Raw genomic sequence first — 22,071 nt, 5'->3', positions numbered from 1 at the left:
GTTCTCTGCGCCCTTTCGCACTCACCACCCAGCATCCCAGAGCAAAAAGGCACCTATCCTCCAGTGGTGATGTCCTGCATACCCCGATCCCTTTCACACTGGGCTAACCAGTGCACCGATTCAAAAAGAATTGGCAATGATACACCCTCCCTAGGCGGTTCATCCCTGGTGCAATCTGACGCCTGCATGCTGGTTCGCAAATGTTCACACAGACACCTTAAACAGTAGATTGGCAGTTAATTACTAGGTTAAAGTGCCAATGTGAATGGGGCTTCTGACAGTCATTAGCTAGCCTTTTCTGAGTCATTTTACATTATAATTATAATGGATCTTGACTATTTGATGATTTAATTTTTATTTAGATTGAACAGCTTTTCAATGCTTTTGAACTTGATTTTATAGTAATTTTTAGCAATGTTTATTTTTAATATTGAACAAAATTTACAGAAACAGAAATATTTCCTTTGTTCTGCAGCTTCTCAAATAAATATGCAAAAATTAATTAGAATAGATGCAAATGTGCTTCATTTAATTATGTCACAAGATTAGCATATCTACCATTTTGGTGCAGACAGCAGAAGTTGCAGAGAAATATGTTTTAAGGCATCATATTTTAAACTGGATCGATTGTGAATCAAAGTCTATTGGAACGCTGGAGGGTTTACATTGCAGATAGAGGAGTTATTGAGAGTAGTACAGGAAATATGGATGGGGAAGCTCATAAGCAAGACTGGACAGGTTGTGTGACGAAGAAATGATTTAGTATTCGAGAGCCCAGTCGACGGCACAGATGGACTCATATTAATTTCTACTGCAGTTTTGAGAATTGTATTGGCTGATAGTAGACATCCCATGAGACATGTATATGTTTACCCTTGTGCTGCATTTGGGCTCAATTATGACATTCTTTGCAGCAAATCTTTACAGATCACTATGTACAAGTGCTTAGTTATAGCAGGCTTCCATAGCAGTGTCTTACTGACATTTCAGAGATCCGACAGCTGGAGTCCAAAGGGATTCAGTGAAAAATTATTCTGCAAAGAAAGAATCAGTAAAGAAAAAACAAGCAGATTTTTTTACTTGCACAATAGAAGCAGATGGAGAAGCAATATTTTTTGGCTCAAATACAGGAAGAGTTATCTTCACTGATTCTATATGTTTTCATTCTCAAGAATCTTAAATTACTTAGAATGGATTTTATGTGAAGGAGTCCACTGAGTTACACAAAAGAAATAGAAACTTCAGAGAATGCAATTTTAAATTCTGTAGACCTTGATGTAAAGCAAATAACTGCAGATGCTAGAAGTCTGAAATACAAATATAAATTACTGAAAATATTGAGCAGGTCAGGTTGCATGTGTAGAGAGAGAAATTGAGTTAACATTTCAGAATAGTTACAGGAGCAGATATTCAGCCTTGGTTCCCTCGCCATTACTAGATCAGATCATGTCTGACACTTCACCTCTTTGCTAATTTCCTGCATTGACTCCATATTCTTTCATTTCCTTAAAATATAAACACCCATTGATTTATGCCTTGAATTTACTGAGAACCGAGCATTTACATTCCACATGGAAGGGAACTTTAAAGGTTCACTATTCCCAGATGAACGACAACTTCTGAATGCCAGACCCTTTTTTTTTGTTGTGACTGTTATGTCTGAATCTAGACTTAGGAAATGTTATTTATGCATCTGTCCCTTTAAGAATATTGTGTATTTCAGATCAGATCAGATACTATTTATTGTCACGAAATGAAACAGAAATGTAATATTGCATTAAATTGCTTTTGGTCTGCTATAACCATATAACAATTACAGCACGGAAACAGGCCAATTTGGCCCTTCTAGTCTGCACTGATCCAAGTACCCTCCTCTAAGCTCACTTACCAGCACTCTACCCATATCCCTCCATCCCCCTCCCATCCATATACTTATTTAACTCTTTCTTAAGTGACAAAATTGACCCTGCTTCCACCACTTTTCCCAGAAAGCCCATTCCACACGGTAACCACTCTCTGAGTAAAGAAGTTCCCCATTGTCTAGACATAAGGGTAGACAAAGATTCACCATAGTATTGGCCAGCGCCCTTACATTCAGGGAAAGAGAATCAAAAGAGAGTCCCCTCAGAGGCACTGAGTGTTCATGGATTTGACTTCAGCACTCCCTCAGACTCTGTAGTGGCACAAAACTCCCGTTTAGTTCAAAACATTGGCAACCTGAGCCCGATCCAAACCTCCAAAACAATGGGGAAGACTTCAGACCCCAGGGTCCTTTGGGAATCCACTTGCCCTCTTCCACCCTCTTGAATCTCACAGTGCTTTGACCTCAAGTCGCCAACAGTCCATTTCCTGTATGGGTTCCTCATCTGCAAGTCACCAACAGGTCACTGCCTGTGTGGGTCCTTCAGCCACAAATCCTTTTGCTGATCCGCCACCATGGTCACCGTCCTTGGTGTTGTCTCTTCTGCCTCTCCTTCTCAACAGGTGGTGTTCTCCATGTTTCTGGTGCCATGCACCAGTCTATTGCTCTCTTGGAGCCTGTAAACCCCTTGAGGCCACTGACAAACACAGGTGCCGCCGTCTTTGACCCAGACCCCACAGTTGCAGGATTTTAAATAATACGCCGTTGGCTCCTGTTTAAAGCAGTAGTAGTACTGGCCTGTAGGAACCTTTGGGGAAGCATTGTGTCTACACTTGCTGCTCTCCTCAAGTCCGCACCAGCAACAGTGCTATTGTTACAGTAGCTCTGGCAGTGCAACCATTTTTTGTTTCAGTGAAATCACCACTCACTCTTTTACACTCCAGAGACTAGAAGTTGCTTAATCCACAAGACAAACTGCCATTCTAGGAATGAATTATTTTTTTTCTGTTTTAATTACAAATTGCCACAGCGGCAGAGTGAATAGAACTGCTGCCTCAGCAATAAGTTGTTTTCATTCTTGTTTGCAAATTTTCTTGCATTAAAAGACAAGCTACCATCCATCTCCTGAGCACTTACTATACCTGCACATCAATATTCACTGAATTACATACTAAGGCATCTATTTTTATCTGAACACTGAAACCTTTCAATTTTTCACCATTTCAAAAATATTTGGTTTTGCAAATGATATTCCACCTCCTGTTCGTATTTATCCATAAACATAACCTGCCTATATTTCTAATGAAGCCATTATGTATCTTCCTTCGAACTCACAGGGCCACTTGACTGCGTACTATGAGCAAACTTAGATATATTACATAGGGCGTCCACATCCAAATGGATTTCGAACTGGAAGGGGTGGGGTAGCAAGCCGATATCTGTATTCACTAACTACATTTTCTCAAACCGAAAAGGTCTTATTTAATCCTTTTTATTTTCTATTCATGAATTTAGCCCTATTGTGTACTGTCATATGTGCTTTAATTTTATTAATTTTGTTCTTTTGTACAACTTTTTCAAAGTTCCCACTCATCTATTTTGCTGGTTACAATCTCAAAAACTCAACACCGTTATCACACCTGAATTTCCTTTCATAACTCCAGATTGACTCCACCTAAATGGTGTGTAATGGTATGGATTGTACATGCTAATTGGCTTAGGCCGGCCCACCCCCGATGACACTCTTACCTGGACTCCTCCACTGGGACCCAGGCCATAAAGGTCGGGCCACCTTTCCCTTCTTGGCATTTCCCTAGTTTGGATCTGGGCCATCTCAAGTCTTTTGTGCAATAAAACCTATCATTCCCTCAGGCCTTTGTCATTGTAATTATTGGGGCAACTGATAGTGCCCAACACGGTGGTTTATTTTTTAAGTACCCTGTTTCCACTTTCCTATTACTGGGATCAGATTAATTCATTCATCATTTTCTGTTTGCTCTCTCCTAAATAATGCAGATTCATTTGTTATCTTCCAATCTTCTAGAATTTATGGAATTCTGAAAGATGATAACCATTGCATCCATTTTCTCTGAAGATCTCTCCAGAACAGTTGGGTAAAGGTCTTGGGTAAAGGTCATCACATTTTGGGGATTTATTTTGTTTCAATTCCACCTTTTTATTTACTTCTTTTAATTTCTTGAACTTTTCTTTTTTCACTGTAGAACTACAGTTCTCTGTTTTTGTGAATTTTACTATCTCTTCTGTGAAGACAGACACAACATATTTGTTTGATTCATCTCATATTTCTTTAATCCTGCCCTCCCATAAAAATTTCTCCTGCTTAGTTTTAATGGACCGCCTTTAACATATCTGATTATACATTAAGGATGGATTTGTCTGCACCAAATGCTGGGAATTTCAGAAATGCACAAAGCAAATCCTGCATTTAGTCCATATTTACTATGCATTCATACATCCTGGAGAAGAATTAACCGCACAAAGCCACTGCCTGTTTATCGTCTCCTGCTATCTTTATGCTGTCCAGGTATCGGTATTTGCAGCTGCCAAGGGATTGCAGTAGACAGCCCTGTGCTGAGTCATCTTCCATTAGTATCCTTTAACCAGATGCTTGAGGTTATATGAAGAAGATTGGAGTTAACAGCAATATTGTCATTCACAACACCTTCTCTTTCCCTTCCACTCCACTGTATCTAGCTAATATCTCGTGGCATGGGAATGAGGGGAAAAAAGCTGGCATTTCAATCGACTGTAGCTGAATGCACCACTACATCCACCTTCTAGGTCATTCTGGAGAGCTTATGTTATTGTTCAGCAAATTAGAGTTTAATTAAGAGTTCCCAAGGAATGATAAAATACAAAGCAATTCACGTTTCCTATACAATTACAGGCAGGGTACCAAAACAAGTTCAAGTTGTTCCCTACAAATAGGGATTGCAAAATTCAGAGAAATATTTCCCTAGCTGGCCTACTCAGCTGCATTGTTGAAGTCTTGTTGATAGCATTTCCATTGATGAAGAAAATGAGCTTTGTAATGCTTGCTTTTTTTTATTGGTTACTGATCTAGCAGCTGAAAATAATGTGGGATGATGTTCACAGAATGGCATGTGACCTGTGACATAATTATTGAAGAGTTGTCCGGAAGTGAATGCAGTTGATTATAGGGAACTTTTGTATATGTGATTTACAATGTATTCTCTTTATTCTTCAGTCTGTACAAATTGAATTCAGATTTAAACTAGTTTGTATAATACCAGCATCAAAAGCAAGCTCCTTGGTTGCACTAATTCACTCTGGGTACAGATGAAGTGTTTATCAGTCAAAGAACAGAATAATCAAAAATAATGACAACACCACAGTTTAAAGCCATTTGGCTCGGTATGCCCATATTAACTTTGCATAAAAGCAGTCCAGTTTATTTCATTCTCTAGTTATTTACCCATTATCTTTCAATTTTTCTTTCATGAACTAATTCAATGTTTTTTAAAAAAATACAATTGCGTCTAATTTCAGACAAGTGACAAAATCTGAGAATTATAAAGTATATTACAATGCCAGAATTACAGTGAATGATTGGATTGCTCAGAGAATTAAAAGAAAATTGAAAATTGGGTTCTGAGAAAGCTATTAAATTCTCAAAAGGCTTTTAAAAATTAATGAACAACTTATATGGCACACCGATTCTGAAGTCAACTTCTAATAAAGAATAAACCCAGCTTTAAAATTAAGTAATAACAAATAGAATTTTTTGATCTGAATTAGACAGCATAGTCTTAACAAAAATAAAGGTTACAAACTTCCATGTGAATTGAACTGGGTCAGAGATTTAGCTGTTTTTTAAATTGCACGTTAGTTCTTGAGATTTTGTGTAGAAGTCAAATTCTTTTGTGAGTTTTAAATTCTTACTTCTGACTGAGCACAAGCCAACCCCAAAGACTCATAGTCTTAAGGTAATTTAACACTGGACAACACATTTTTTTCAAAAGGTTTGCTTCCTGAAAAAAAGGGATTATGATAGACAACTACAAGTTGATCACAAAGGTAATTTCAGATTTGCTGTATCACATAGAAAGTTGGAGAAATATTAAATTAACTTTTATTGAATGTAGTATGTTTAATCGCATATTGATGCTGACATATTGTGTTAGTTTAACTGACCTAAAAATGTTTTGCCGCTGAATATCATTTGTACTCAATGTGTGATGTCTCTTGTGTCCTACAATAGTCAACCAGAATTGATGGATTCCAGTGGCCCTGATACCACTTTTGCATGGTTGCAATGTCCTGGTGGAACCTTTCACCATGTTTGTCACTGGCTGCACCAAGATCAGCAGAGAAGATGTCCAAGTACAAAAGCAGAAAATGAATTTTTAATGATATGCTTGAAGCATGTTAAAAATATGACAAGAAATCACAAAAATAGGTTATATCTAAACAATAGTATGTGATAGCAAAATGTTAAGGTGATTTTCGTGATCAGCAGCCCAAAATTAATAAAATGCACCCAAAACTGTTCAGGAAGTCAAATCTTCATTAGCTGTCTGATTCCCTTTCTGTCCTGATGTCATGAGGTTTCCCATGAAAGGATGCATAGAAAAGGAACAACAGATAAGCTTTGTCTCCATGTTATTCAGCAAATGAAAAAAAAAACACTTGTTCACTCAAGTGCTGGAAGTAGTATGGATCTCCAGGACTCTTCTAAGGTGGAGAGTCATTATGGTGAAGTAACTGTTTACTTCTCCCATCAACCCAACCCTGATCCATTTTCATCCTAAGTCAATGAGGAGATCACCTTAAAAGATGAAAAAATATTCGGGATTTGGTCCAGACCCCAGACACTAGTGGCAAGTACATAATGCTCTTGAGAGATCTGTATCATGGACCTGTTTTTGCAAAGGAGGAATTGGTTAATTTCCATTTCTCACAGGATCCCCATTAACCTGCTGATCTCATTAATAAGATGAAGGAATAACACTTCAGTGGAAGGATATGCTTTTCTAGCTTTTTTAAAAACATTGAATTATTTTAGGACAAATTAAAATCAGAAATAGAAAAGTTAGACAAGAAAATCTACAGACCCTGTGATTGTAGTAAATGCACAAAAGTGCTGAAGAAACTCAGTAGGTCAAGGGTATGACAAAGTTCACAGGGCTGAAACGGTGGTTATACCATACCATATAAATTTGCCGCCACAGGATACTGAAGGACCTGAAGAATTTCTCATGCACTTTTGTGTATATGTGTAAGAAATTTGTCTCTTTTCACCAAAAATTTAGTTCTGTGGTGCATGAGAAAATGTATCATATCCATGATTGCAGTATTCTTTAGCTAAGAAATATTATTTAAATTAAATATTATTTAATTAAAAAATGAAGTTAAAAAATTAAATAAAATGTTATTTATTAGAAAACATGCTAACCTGCAGAAAAAGATTGAACCGAAACAAATGCTACTGAACTTGGAAATTATGGTACGAAACAGGTGTTACTAAATGCCATTGTATCTAAAAAAAGAAATTTGTGTACAGAGTTCTGAAAGCATCATATTGAACATGAGTAGATAATGGTTTTTTTTTGGTAAGTTAAATTACCAATGTTACTTAAATAACTTGATTTCTTACACTGTTGTTAAGTTCAATTAGTTGGAGTAATTCACCCTCAGACATAAAAGGGTGATTCTGTTGTTTGCCTTGTGACTTTGTGTGTAACTTATTTGAGCAGATGGCTAGTCTGCCTGAAAAGGCTTATTGTCTTTGCTTTGCAAGGGCATGTGGATTTAAAATTATACTGGTGTTTTCATATGGACTTGCATGTCTTTTCCATCTATTTTTATATTATTTATGGATTGTAAGTAAGATTTGCATGATGAGTATTTAAATTTAATTTTTATTGGTATATTGAGATGACAATAATATTTTGTACCAAGCACCTCACAATAAACAGTTGCTTTACAGTGGGTACAATATTTTTTTTAATGAGAAAACCTCAACATAAGAAAATTTCTATATTTCCTTTCATGATTTTGGCTAATACGTTCCAAGTAACAAAACAAAAGCAGAGAATTTTGGAAGTACTCAATAGGTTCTTCTTCCAGACTTAATTCTCTGCCCCAATCTTACGACCTTTCTGGTATTGGCCACCTACAGCAATGTTCAACACAAGCTTGAGGAACAATATTGCACCTTTGGTCTGAGTACATTACAGTCCTTGCGATTTAATATTGAATCGAATGATTTAAGGTACTCTTTTTATTAGCACTCATCAATTTGGTGGCTGTATCTCTCAATCTTTTTTTCAACTACTAACTCTTGGTTTTAAAGTAATTGTTACCTCAACAGTTTTGGTCAGCACCCTGTCACAGGCTTCTCTCCACCTCTCCCCCTTTTTACATCTTAACAAACCTGTTTTCTTGCTTTTCCACTTCTGATGAAGGATCCTTGTCCTGGACCTGAAAAGTTGACTTGGTTTACCTCCACATTGATGCCACTTCCATCTGCAGGATATTCTGTTTCTAGAATATTCTCTTTTTGTGGGTCCAGCTTCTCTAGGTTTTGCTCCAATTACAAGCAAGGAAATGGTTTTGTACTGCTGTTATAATAGTAATGTAGGAACTGCAATGGCCAATTTGTACATTGTAGAATTCCTCAAACAAGAGTGAAGTAAGTACCAGATCATTTGCTTCTGATACTGGGCTAGAGTTGGACATGGCCAGGACATGTCATAACTAATACATGTGCAGAGCTGTACTTTCAGCTGTTGTATTAATTAGGGAAACGTTTAAAAGGAAAAAGTTTCATTTCATTGTTTTGTTTTGATTTTCTAGATTACTTACTGTTAAAATTTGTTTAAGAGATACGATTTTGGGAATGTTTTAAGAAGGTAAATGGTACTCTGGCATGATTGCATTTAAATGCTCAGAAATGAGATCACATAACCTTGTGAATTTGTGTGTTATAATATACAGTCAGATTTCCAAAAATAGTAAGTTATGATTGGAGAGTTACATCATTGAATAATTCCATAATATTTACAATGCAGAAAGTGGCTATTTGGCACATCATGTCCACATTAACTACAATTAAACTACTGTGTATGTTGATGTTTAAGACAGAATTGAACTCTAAAAATATCACCTCAAAACTAGGTGTTATCTTGTTCGCCAAATGTAAAATCTGAACCTTAATATCTTATAGTTTAGAGTGTCCCCCATGGTGATGGAGAACAGCATAAAACACTTGCATGACTTACGGTCCTACCATTATATATTTTTCTATGTACGTTTGGAAGTTAGATTAAAAGTAATGTAATATAAAAACATTTAAAAATGTATTATTAACCTGTCTAACATACCTTAAAATAACAGCATAGCATACGAAGCAATCAGTTGCCATTTTCATTCTTTGCCCCTGCTCTAGTCACTTTACACCTATAGCTTGGTACAACAATAACACATCTACAAATTTGTCGATGATACCAAATTAGTGGGTTGTATAAAGATAGGTGATGTCAGTATATAGGAGGGAGATTGAAAACTTGGCTGAATGATGTACCAACAACAATCTTGCACTCAATGTCACCAAAACTAAGGAGCTAATTGTTGACTTCTGGAAGGGAAAGCAGAGGTATACAATCCAGTGATCATTGGGAGATAGGAGGTGGACAGGGTGAGCAAATAAGTTCTTGGGAGTCACTATCTCAGAGGATCTTTCCTGGACCCAACATACTAATGGCATTGTGAAGAAAACATGTATGTGCCTCTACTTCATCAGGAGTTTGAAGAGGTTTGGTATGACACCAGAAACCCTGGCAAATTTCTACAGATGTGTTGTGGAAAGTGTGCTGACTGGCTACATCACAGTCTGGAATGGGGACACCAATATGCTGAGCATAATGCCCTCCAAAAGGTAATGGACACAGCTCAGGACATCACAAACAAAGCCCTCGCCACTATTGAGAACATCTGCAGGAAATGCTGCCTTGGGAGAGCAACAGCAATCATCAAGGATCCACACCACCCAGCACATGATCTGTTCTTGCTCCTACCATCAGGAAAGAGGATTCGGTGACACAAGGCTCACACCACCAGGTTCAGGAACAGCTGATACCCCTCCACCATCAGACTCCTCAATAACAAACTCAATCAGGAACTCATTTAAGGGCTCTTACTTGTGCACTTCATTGATTTTTTAAAACTTCTCTCTGTATTGCACAGTCAGTTTGTTAACATTTTTAACTGTTTTACAATTCTTTATTTGTTTACATGTATACACTGTGTAGAGTTTTTTTGCACTACCTATAAGTACTCATTCTGCCTTGCCTGCAGAAAAAGGAATCTCAGGGTTTTATGTGATATCATGTATGTACTCTGACAATAAACCTGAAATCTACAACAGCTGGCAAACAGTTACAATCAGCTAGGGTCCCAGCATATGTCCTGTTTAAACTGCCTCGTTAGGCAAATCAAAATAAATCTTGCTGTGACCAGTTACTGTATATCCAGGAATAAATGTGCAATGAGAGGAGGAACTCAACACTGGCCGATTCGAGAGAAGCATGTAGTAGACATGGACAGTAAGTTCTCAGAGGTAAGTGCCAGACTTGGGGCAGTCTTATATAGGGACTATAGCTCAAAATCTACATTTTAAGTGGAAATTCTGAGGGTTATATTATACACACTGTCACCTTATATGTTAACACATGGTATTTATGTAATCACCTTACATCTCCTAGATGTCAGCTGTGATGTGCATCTATATGCATCAATATTTCATTAACATTGGAGTAGCTTAAAGAGTTTATGCTAACTTCAGAAGAAACTGGCTTTCAAAATGCTTCAAAGTGGTGCACCACTTATCGATGCATCTTCCCCCTCACCTCCATCCAACACTACAAGCAGCCCATACAGGTGAGGTAGAGTTTCACCTACACCTCTTCCAATCCAATCTACTGCATTCAGTGCACAAAATGTGGCCTTCTCTAAATCTGTGAGACCAAATGCAAATTGGGAAATTATTTCATCAAGTAATGGCTCTCTGTCCTTAGGCACAAACTGGAATTTTCGGTTGCCAGCCAGTTTAATTCCCTTCATCATTTGGATGCAGACATGTCTGTCCTCTGCCTCATCTTTTGCCAGGGTGAGAGCAAATGTAAACTTGAGCAACAGCACATCATGTTCTTCCTGAAGAGCCTTAAACCCAACAGCATGAATGTTTGTTTTTTAAAATTTAGGTAACCCCACCCTGATCTGGATCCTCCCATTCAAATTTGTTTCAAATGACACTGCACCCCACCAGTGATCTCCTCCCTCTTTCACTACCTGTTACCTTCAGTTGTCCAATATCCTATCATTTCATGAACCCTATCCAGACCCTACACCTTTTTATGTTTACTATTTGTCCTACCCACTTTAGTCTCAACAAAGGGTCCTAAATTGAAACACCTATCCATTTCTCTCCATGGATGCTGCTTAACCCGCCGAATACCGCCAGCTACTCTTTGTACACACAAGATTCCAGCAGTTCTTGTGTTTCTCTGACATGCCTCTAGAGTTTGCTTCAGTGCAAATTAAATTTGACCTAAAGAGGACAGAAATAATTTGAGAGAGGGCCAACCTGCAGGCTGTTGCTACAACTACGTAAATGGTTATATGGTTATGGTTATGTCATCCAATGAATTATTGATGCCATCATTCCTACAGGTTTTATCTTGGTCCAGGGTAAGGATGTCCATCCATTCCCCCAAACTCATTATATCTGCCTACCATGACACACAGCAATTATTTAGCTGTCTCCAAAAAATAGACATTCCATGGTAATTGCAATGCAAGGTTTGTACAAAACTCCCTTCACCTTGCTGATTGCATGCAGCAGACCTTGCCCTGACCTTGTCTTCCTGTCTACCATTCCATTCTCCAGCTCCATCTCTTCTATTTGTCCCTACCTAGCTCTCAAACTTAACTGATTTGTGTGCGTGCCCTGAAATGGTGCATTGAGGAATGGGGGCCACACAGCAAAAGATTAATCAAATTCAACTTCACTTTATCATCATCTAACTATACATGTACAAGCAGACAAAACAGCATTTCTCTGAACCATGATGCGCACACATACGTGGCCCATAATAATCACATCTAAATATAAATATATATAAATATTTTGGAATAATTTGCCTGTTTCATTTATAAGAGACCCATGGTTGTTGGATACTGTTCATCAATCTCATAGCCTATGGGAAGAAGCTATTTCCCAACCTGACTGTCTTAATTTTGATGATCTTGTACGTCCTCCATGATGGTAGTGGTTCAAAGATGCCACGTGCTGGATTGTGAGGATCCTCAATCATTCTTTGATCCTTATTTAAACAACACTTTTGGAGAATATCATCAATAGTGATCTCCTCTGTATTGACTTCCTGTCCAATCCTTTGAAGCTACCATACCACTCAATGATGCAGCCAAACAATATTCTCTCAATTGTAAAAAAAAAAGTTCTTAAGGTGGGGACCAGTAGCCATGCACCATCAACCTCCTTAAGAAGAGGATTTTTTTTGTGTGTCTTGTCCACACTCATATAGATTGGATATTAACCGACCATGATTGGACAGCCCAATTATGCATCAGTTAATATACTAACATCAGGGGAGACGAGTTTCCAAGAATCTGACAGTCTGCAGAAAATACATTTTTGAATTTTGCTTTAGTAGCTATATTTTATGGCACGTTGCAAGTTTAAGAAAATGCATTTTATAATATGCATGTCACTGGCAATGACTGGTTGATCTTGCTAAATTTTGCATCATTTTGATTAGGGAGCAATGATCTTACTTCTTGAAGTGTTTAAAAGTACAGCTTGGCAATAGATTTCCACTTGGTTCAGTGTGGGATTGAACTTAAGACAGAATAATTTGCTCTACCGCTGAAAATGAGATTGGTGCAGATGGGAACATGATTGTCATTGACTTGATGGGCTGAAGGGCCTGTTTCAATGCAATATGACTCTGACATCTATAATAAATTTTGAGGTATTCCAAGAGGCAAAATCAGGTGCAGTATTACTTATATGTCAGTAACCTAATCCTTAAACCCCTTGCAGACAAGGGATAAACTTCTTTTATTTTGCTCTGTTTAAGAGATTTGAACATGTTTCATGAATCCCAACCCAATTCTCTGAGGGTAGGAACCCTCATCTAAGAACTACCAAAACTGTAATAATAATTGATAACAAATGATTCAGGTTATTCGGAGTTAGAATGGAAAAATGCACTTTGGGGTTCTGAAATTGAGCTGAGATGACTTTGAAGTGAGAAGAAAATGAGCTGAAAACAGTCACAAATATTCTCAGCCCTGGCTCTGAAGTGCTTAGTCCCTGACAATAGAATAGAGAACTTCAACAAATGGTTGCATAGATCATTTCAATAACATGTTTTTGATATATTACTGCCAATTATTGATATAGTTTTATCTACTTTTTTTCTCAATGGCTTTTTTTGTGTGTTGTTACTTGTATACAAATGAATTATTATGTAATTGTCAATTCTATATTTATGCTGAAATGTTAAACTCAATAAAAGTATTTTAAAATGAAAGAATAGAGGAATTCTGCCCAGCACTGACATAATCTTCAGCATACCCTCACTACTGCCTGAAAACACTAATGGAAAGATCTAATGACTTCAATTATCCTATGCACAAAGCAGCCTTTGGCAAACTAAAATAAATAAAATGACACATGGAAGTAATCAAGGATGAATTCTGTAATGTGCAAATTGAGATTTATTGGAATATGTTTTATAAATACATACATAAAAATTATTTGAACTATTTTAATTGCTGTCATCTAGGTTCAGGCAGCACTGTGAGTTCATCTTGCCACTTCTCATTTATTTACAACCTGCCACATTTTATTTTCTGTTGGTTGAGATACATGTTAGGTCATTGTTGGCAAATGAGTCAGGTGATTGTTATCTTCAAGGTTTGAATTTGTTTGCATTTTGCTTGTTTGGACACAAAAATTGAATACAGTTAAACTGATCTCCTGCATCTATGGGAATTGGTAGATACTGGAGAAGAAAATATTCTGGTCGCTTGAGATTGCGTGTTGCGTGATTGGTGAACTAATGGTGAGGCGTACCAATTTTAAACTTTTGTATTTTTTACCTATTTGTTTATCGCAATTTTTTGCTGGTTGCTTGAGGCTGCCAATTGCTTGAATTCTGGACCACAGCTTTCCAAAAATGTAGTCAAGGCTTGGGGAGTATCAGTCTTTTTGCACTAATTTGTTTTTTTGAACTGCAGGGAGCTCAAGATCTTATTTTCACAGGGACTGAATGAGAATTGCTGAAACATTTAAATTTGTATAGCAATGAGAAAAGAGCATAAAACTGGGTTACACTGCCAATTCTTTCATTCTTCTCTGTGTGTGATTGAATGATTATAACTTGTTAGCAAATTAGCAGTTATATGTGGATGGATGAAAATGATCCTTTAAGGAATAAAATAAACATCTTTTGTGTTTATGTGAATGCCTAAAATTAAAGAACAAGGCAGGATTAACCCCAGCACTCTTTCTTTGAGGAATCTGTTGACGTTACATTAAAAGAATTTTTTTTCTTCACTTTCTCGCCACTCCTTTTTTTGTGTGCCAAGCTGCTGCTTTCTCCTTTCTACATGTTCTACAGGCCGACACAGGAAACAGCCATTGAACGCGTCGATCGAGCAAACAGCACGCGGAATAAGAGACCCACTCCCCTAGGCTGGAGTAATAGCGGGTAAATCGACCAATCACTGCCAACGGATCACAGGGTCCAATCCGGGACCACAGATCTGAGATAGCAAATTGGCAGCTAGCTAAATAATTTTATTTATTTTAGTTTGCCAAAGGCTGCTCATGCCATGCCCCAGTTGTGACGTGGCTGACTGCCTATAAAAGGCAGAGATGCAGCCCAATAAAGTCAATGTTGATTACACTCCCTTCATGTAAGAGTGTTCTTTCTTTAACCTTGAGCTATAACCATATTATACCTCGAGCTATAACCGAAGTGACCCCGCTACAGTGGTGACCCCTATTGGTCAAAATTGCACTTTGAACCCGACGATGGAGATCAACCTACAATCAACGCCGTATTATTGAATCTGCCGGGCTTCTGGATATCACAACCACGGGTGTGGTTCCAGCAGGCTGAGGCACAATTTGCCATTTGCTGGATTTCTGCCAATGACACGCACTTCTACAATGTGGTCAGCACCCTCAATCAAGATACTGCAGCCCACATTATTGACTTTCTCCAGCAGCCCCTGGAGCAAGGTAAGTATGTGGCCATCAAGGAGCTATTAACCCACAATTTCAGGCTCTTGAAGCACAAACATGCGGCCTGTCTGCTGCAGATAGACAGTCTGGGAGACAGGGCCCCTTCTGCCCTCATGAGTGACATACTTGCTTTCAATAATGGACACACCTCTTGCCTGCTGTTCCAACAAATCTTCCTGGAGCGGCTGCCTGAAGAGATATGGCTGTTCATCACGGAAGAAGACTGACGATCCCAGGAAGGTGGCTGCCTGAGTAGGCATGCTATGGGTAGCAAAAAGGGGTGCCTGTGTTATGCTCGAACAGGTAACGGCACCTCATCAGCAACGCCCAGCCAGGAAACCTGCCGACCGACCACCCGAGCGACGAACCCCACTGGTGAGCAATACTGTTTCTATTATCAACGGTGGGGTACTGAGGCATTTCGATGTTGCTCTCCGTGCTTTCCAGAGAAATGCCAAGGTCAGCTATCGTTGATAGCTATGACGACCGGCCAACTGCATAGCCTCCTCCACATCCAAGACTTCCTGTTGGCCTGATGTTTCTTGGTGGACACCAAGTCACAGTACAGTGTCCTTCCCCCATCCAGCCTTGAGGCTCACAGTGGCAAGGAGGGCACGCAGCAAATAGCTCCAACAATCGGATATTTGGCTTTGGGGACAGACAATTCACTTGGATGTTTACGGTGGCGGCCATACAACTGTTACTGGGTGCTGATTTCCTGAGAGCCAACTCTCTACTGGTGAATATAATGCACCTGGACATTTCAGACACTCTCACTCAAGGGCACTGAACTTACTAACCCCAGCTTGCACTCGATGAGTACTGCCGACAACGAATTCGCTCGAATCTTAGCGGAATTCTCCTCCATCACTACGCCCCAATTCATCTCGGCAGAACCTAAACATGAGATGAGACACAAATCATTATGGAGGGCCCTCCATTCCATGCCAGGGCATGATATCTTCCCCCCGAGAAACTCAACCTGGCTAGAGAAGAGTTTTGAAAGATGGAGGAACTCAGCATTGTGCGGTGCTCCGATAGCCATGCGCCTCCCCCCTCCATATGGTACCAAAGGCAGAAGGAGGTTGGAGGCCATGTGGATACTACCACTGCCTTAATAAGGCCACCACACCTGACACATATCCTGTGCCCCACATTTAGGACTTCACCACTAACATGCAAGGGACACGAATATTCTCTAAGGTGGACCTCATCAGGGGTTATCAGATGCCAGTTCACCCCAAGGACATTCCCAAAACTGCCATCATAACCCCCATTGGATGTTTGAATTCTTCCATGTGCCATTCGGGCTGAAAAATGCGACTCAGACTTTCCAGAGGTTGATGGACGCGGTGATCTGGGATCTGCACTTCGCCTTTGTCTATCTTGATGACATTTTAATCACCAGCCACATCTGTACTGTGCAGACCGCTCACTTAAGACTATTGTTCTCCAGGCTAGGTGAGTTTGGCTTAACTATCAATCCAGCCAAGTGCCAGTTTGGCCGAGAAACAATTGATTTCCTGGGCCATCAGGCTGTTGCCCGCCAAAGTGGTCGCTATTTGTTCCTTCCCCAGACCATCGACTTGGAAGGGCCTGCAAGAGTTTGCAGGAATGGTGAACTTTTATCATCACTTTATACCTGCAGCGGCCTACATCTTGAGTCTGCTATTTCCCCTCATGGCAGGGCCCAGAAAAGACATTCAATGGACACAGTAGGCAATCGAGACTTTCCAAGCAATCAAAGGCCCCCTAGCCAATGTCACCCTTCTTTTGGCCTCAAGGACAGCCACCCTGACTGCAGACATGGTACACGCCTCCAATACAGTGGTTAGGGATGTACTTGAACAACTGGTTAACAGACAGTGGCAACCGCTGAGCTTTTTCAGTAAACATCTCAGGCCACCAAGAGCTCAAGAACAGTGCCTTTGATAGGGAGCTGTTAGCATTATACCTGGCAATTCGGCATTTCCATTACTTCCTGGAGGGCAGGAAGTTCAAAATTTACACAGGCCACAAACCAGTTACCTTTGCTTTCAGCAAGGTCTCAAACCTGTACTACATATCTGAATTTTCGACAGACATTGAACATATTGCTGGCAAGTCCAATGTGGTAGCTGATGTCCTATCCCATCCAGCTATCCTTGCATGCACCCCACTCCAGGTATCGGCTATGCAGTCCTGGCTGAAGTGCAGCAGGTGGACCCTGATATACCGACGTATCAGACAGCACTTACCAGCCTGCAACTGGAGGACATCCAGATCACCCCAAGTAACTGCATGCTGCTCTACGACACCTCGACTAATAAACCATGCCACGTCGTTCTGGTCACGTGGAGGAGGCGAGTTTTCGATTCGGTCCACAATTTAGCTCACCCTGCTATCAGGACTACAGTTAAAATGGTGACCAACAAGTATGTCTGGCACAGCTTCCGCAAGAGGTCACTCAGTGGGTCCAGACCCACATTAAAGCCTCTCCACAGTCCTTCGAACTAGCACGCTGTTGATTCAGCCATGTGCACATAGACATTGAGGGGCCCCTACCTATATGCAGAGGTGGATGTTATCTGTTGAACATAGTCGACTGACTGACCAGATGGCCAGAGGTGGTGCCACTACCTGTAAACTCCACGGAAAAGTGCACAGGCATTACTGAACACCTGGGTGGCAGGTTTTGGGCTCCCCAAACACTTAACATCTGATGTGGGGGGGCCAATTCACTACCAGGCTGTGGACTCAACTCCACCTCACCATAGCATACCACCTGCAGGCCAACGGGTTGGTGGAGAGGTTCCACAGGTACCTGAAGAAGACATCCCTGATGGCCCAACTCACCAGATTGAACTGGGCCGACGAACTCCCTAGGCATCCGTTCCGCCCTAAAGGAGAATCTCTGCTGAGTTGGTCTATGGCATGCCTCTGGTCATCCCGCGTGAATTCCTGGCTGCTTCCAGGTGGCCACATTGTCTCAACTGCATGAGCACCTGGGCTCACTCGCCCCAGTGTGGCCCAGAGCCCACAATCAAGCCAGCACCTTTGTTCCAAAGAACTTTGCAGACTGTCTCTATGTATTCATCCGACACGGGGCTCACTGGCCACCTCTCCAGTGGCCTTATGAAGGGCCATACTGTGTTGTCAGACACAACAGCTCCACCTGCGTGTTGGACATTGGCAACGGGGAAGAGACCTTCATGCTTGACCGGCTGAAACCGGCCCACTTGGGCTTTAACCAGCTGGTCACACCTGACTCCATGGTGCAGGGGTCGACCTCCAAAAGACAGTGTCCTGATCACTGGTTCTGGGCGGGGTGTCATATAGCGGCCCGCAGTCCACTCCGTGGGCCAACACAGCAAACAGCCATCAGACATGGAAATCGAGCAAACAGCATGTGGGATGAGAGATCCGCTCCCACAGGCCACAGTAATAGCAGTTGAATTGACCAATCACTGCCAGTTGATCGCAGGGCGTCTAATCCGGGTCCGCTGATCCAGGACAGCCAATTGGCAGTCAGTCCTGCTCAAGCCACGCCCTGGTGGTGATGTGGCCCGCTGCCTATAAAAGGCAGAGCTGCAGCCCAAAAAAGCCAGTGTCGATTACACTCCCTTCGCATGAGTGTCTTATTTCTTCAACCTCGAGCTATAACCGTAGCGACCCACTACACCGTCATATTTATATTTTCCAAATGCTGTTTCTGCATTGCTTACAATTATAATTAGAGAGTGTCTTTAGGATTATTTAAATAAGTAAAAATATTCCTGAGGAGAAATTGCTGTAATAATTTCTTAAATCTTAAAACTCAGATAAAACTAATATTTACATCGACTGGCCAACTATGATAATGGGGTTAATCCATCTCAATGGAGAACAATTTGAATTATATGATGTAGAAATAGTTAAAGGTCATGTTCTAAAATTATTGAAGGATTTGGACAACTATGTTGGTAAATATTGCACAATCCCATTGGAATCTATTGGCTCCAGACCAGTAAAAAGTGAGGGCATGGAGTAATAAAACCAATGGCTAAATTTTACTGGTATTGTGATCCTGCACTGAATTAAAAATATCACTATTTTTGAAGTTCAAAGTTCAGATTTATTATCAGAGTGAATATATGACATCGCATACAATCCTGAGATTATTTTCCGTGGCAGAATTTCGACTTGTCGGTAACTATAAATATACTCGAGAATAAAGGATATGTATACGAAAGAGTGAAATGTAAACAAAGTGTGTCCAACATAAGAAAATAAATTTTCAGTGATCCTTTTCTTTTGGCTATCCAACCCGTAGGATGACGAAGGTTCCTTTCAGTCAGTTTGTGGGGTTTGATATGTGATCATATTCTGCTTGTGATTTTTGTCACTAGTTTTGGACGACCCACTAGCCATAGCAGATTGGCCAGGTTGGTGTGAGCAGGCTTTGTTTGAGCCACTTTTTTTTAAGCCTTCCCCTTATTGTAGGGTGAGCAGGAGGGCTGCTCAGCTGCAGAAGGTGCTGCCTCACTGAATCTCTGTTCTGTAATCCATTTGTACCCACTCTCCCCCTGCTGCCTGCATGCAGACTTGTGTCTACGATTCCCCCCTGCTGCCTGCATGCAGACTTATGTCTACGATTCCTAGCTCGTCAAGCCTACTGCTTCGCCACTTGTCTGTCACTATAGGACTTGGATCCTCAGAGAGGATCAGCGTGTGCATGAATGGAATTTAGATGAGTAGGGGGTTGTACAGGTCCAGATCCACCCTCTTGACATCACCTCCCGGATCTAGCAGCATGTTGAGGTCCAAGACAGCTGGGGGAAGTTCTGTTGCAGTGAATTGCCAGACCAAACTTCGACGCTAGGGATGTCCTTTCCGTGCCTTGACCTTATGAGAAGGTTTGTTTGCCCTTTGACAGGTCTTGATTTTCATCCTGCAGGGTGTATAGTCACCCTCCGCACCAGTCAAGCCTGGTGGGGTAGCTGGTTTAGTCACCGACCACCTGACCATGCGACACGTAGTACTAGGTTACATGGTACCACTAACACTCAGACGAGTGACCTATATTCAATAAGAAAGAATGTGCAAAGTAAGAGCCCTTAAATGAGTTTCTGATTGAGTTTGTTGTTGTGGAGTCTGATGGTAGCCACTGTTTGTGAACCTGGTGGTATGAGTCTTGTGGCAACTATACCTCTTCTCTGACAGCAACAGTGAGAACAGAGAATGTCTTAGGTGGTGTGGATCTGTGATTGCTGCTGCTCTCCAATTACAATGTTACATCTAGATTTTGTTGATGGTGGGGAGTTGTGCCTGTAATATGTTGGGCTCTGCCCACTACCATTTTCAGAGCTTTTGCAGAAGTAATGGTTCGCATACTAGGCCGTGATGCATGCAGTCAGCACACTTTCCATTGCACATCAATCGAAGTTTGCCAAGGTTTCCACCATCATACCGAACCTCCTCAACTCTTGAGGTGGTGACATGCTTTCTTCGCGATAACATTAGTATGTTGGGTTCAGGAAAGGTCCTCCGAGATAGTGACTCCGAGGAATTTAAATTTACTCACCTTCACATTCTCTGGTCTCCCAATGTTTACTGAATTGTACACCTTGATTTTCTCCTCCTGAAGTCCACAGTCATCTCCTGTGGGAGTGTGATGTTGAAGATATCGATGAATCCATTGACACGTTGGTCAGTACAGGTTTGCAAGTACTCGGCCAGATACTCCATCTGGACTGGATGCTTTCCTTGGATTCACTCTCATGAAGGCAGCCAGAATGTCATCTTTGGATACTGACAGGAGAGGATCATCAGGAGACATGGGGATCTGGTGATCAAATCGGACATCGAAGGGATTGAGCTCTGCTATTCCACTGGATTTGCTTTTGTTGCAGGTTATGTCAATTATCAGGTATCCTTCGTTGTTTCTATTCTTGTACAGAATTTCTACTTAGCCCGGGAGATGGCTTTCCGTATCTCATATCTGCTTCTTACGTACGTGTTGTTCTGGATCTCCAGACCTAAATGCCTGTGTTCGCGTGCTCAGCAGGTTCTGGATTTCATTGTTCATCCAGGGTTTCTGGTTGGGGAAAGGCATAACAATTTGGTGGGCACACACTCATCTGCAGCTATTCCAAGTTGTGGTCCTTTATATATGCTCACTACATCACATATTCATGTTTTTTTCTTTTTTCATCTTGGTTCTTATTTTGTTGTGGGTTATTTATTCTGCCTTTATTATACCGAACTGGAAACAAGTTCACTTCAAGTAAGAGCCAACTGTTTAATTAAATTATAAATTAATGTCTGTCATTGGCCTGAAACATTAGCTCCGTTTCTCTTTCAATAGTTACTGTCTGATGTGCAGAATATTTCTAGCATTTACTGTTTTATATCTGGATCTTCCCTTAGGATTATAAACTTACTTATCCTTTTTGATCTTGGAAAATCAGTGGAAGATTGATTGTTATTTTTTATGCATGTAGCAGAACTCCAATAATCCAGTCCAATTCTGGGCTATTGAATACAATTTCCTATCATACTTCAACACTTCACTTTTATTTCATTATATTTAGCATTATAATAAATTTTGCAGTGAACCAGATATGTTTAAAGGGAGCATGGGAACCTGGATCCCAGTGATTTGAAAGAGAGTGCAGGTACTGCGGCTCCATTGAACAGGGAGGGAATCCAGGAATTGAGCACTATCAGGTTGAAAGAGGGTGTAGGAACCAGGACCCTGATGAAATTAAAAGAACTGCAGAAAATAGGGTCCAATAAGTTGAAAAGTGTTCAGCCCTATTGTTCGGAAAGAAATTGGGATTGCGGCAATGGTGAATTGAAAGGGAGCGTGATAAACATCACCTGGTAAGATAGATGCCGAACCATTGGATAATGAATTAATAGGATTTTA

General features: G+C 40.5%; 1 protein-coding gene across 20 annotated transcripts in view; it reads left to right on the top strand.

Annotated features, from left to right (window-relative positions):
* The window catches only part of bach2b (BTB and CNC homology 1, basic leucine zipper transcription factor 2b), a 328,595-nt gene that overhangs the window by 67,187 nt on the left and 239,337 nt on the right, over positions 1-22,071 (top strand). For 13 of the 20 annotated variants that reach the window (XM_069887063.1, XM_069887062.1, XM_069887061.1 and 10 more), the window contains one exon: positions 5,866-5,920. The exons of the other annotated variants lie outside the window; for them this stretch is intronic. The gene's annotated coding sequence lies outside the window, so the exon portion shown is untranslated. The remainder of the gene's footprint in view (positions 1-5,865; positions 5,921-22,071) is intronic. 20 annotated transcript variants of the gene reach the window in all.

Source organism: Narcine bancroftii, chromosome 6 (assembly GCF_036971445.1).
Source record: "Narcine bancroftii isolate sNarBan1 chromosome 6, sNarBan1.hap1, whole genome shotgun sequence".
NCBI lineage: Eukaryota > Metazoa > Chordata > Chondrichthyes > Torpediniformes > Narcinidae > Narcine > Narcine bancroftii.
This window is presented reverse-complemented; position numbering and strand designations above follow the sequence as displayed.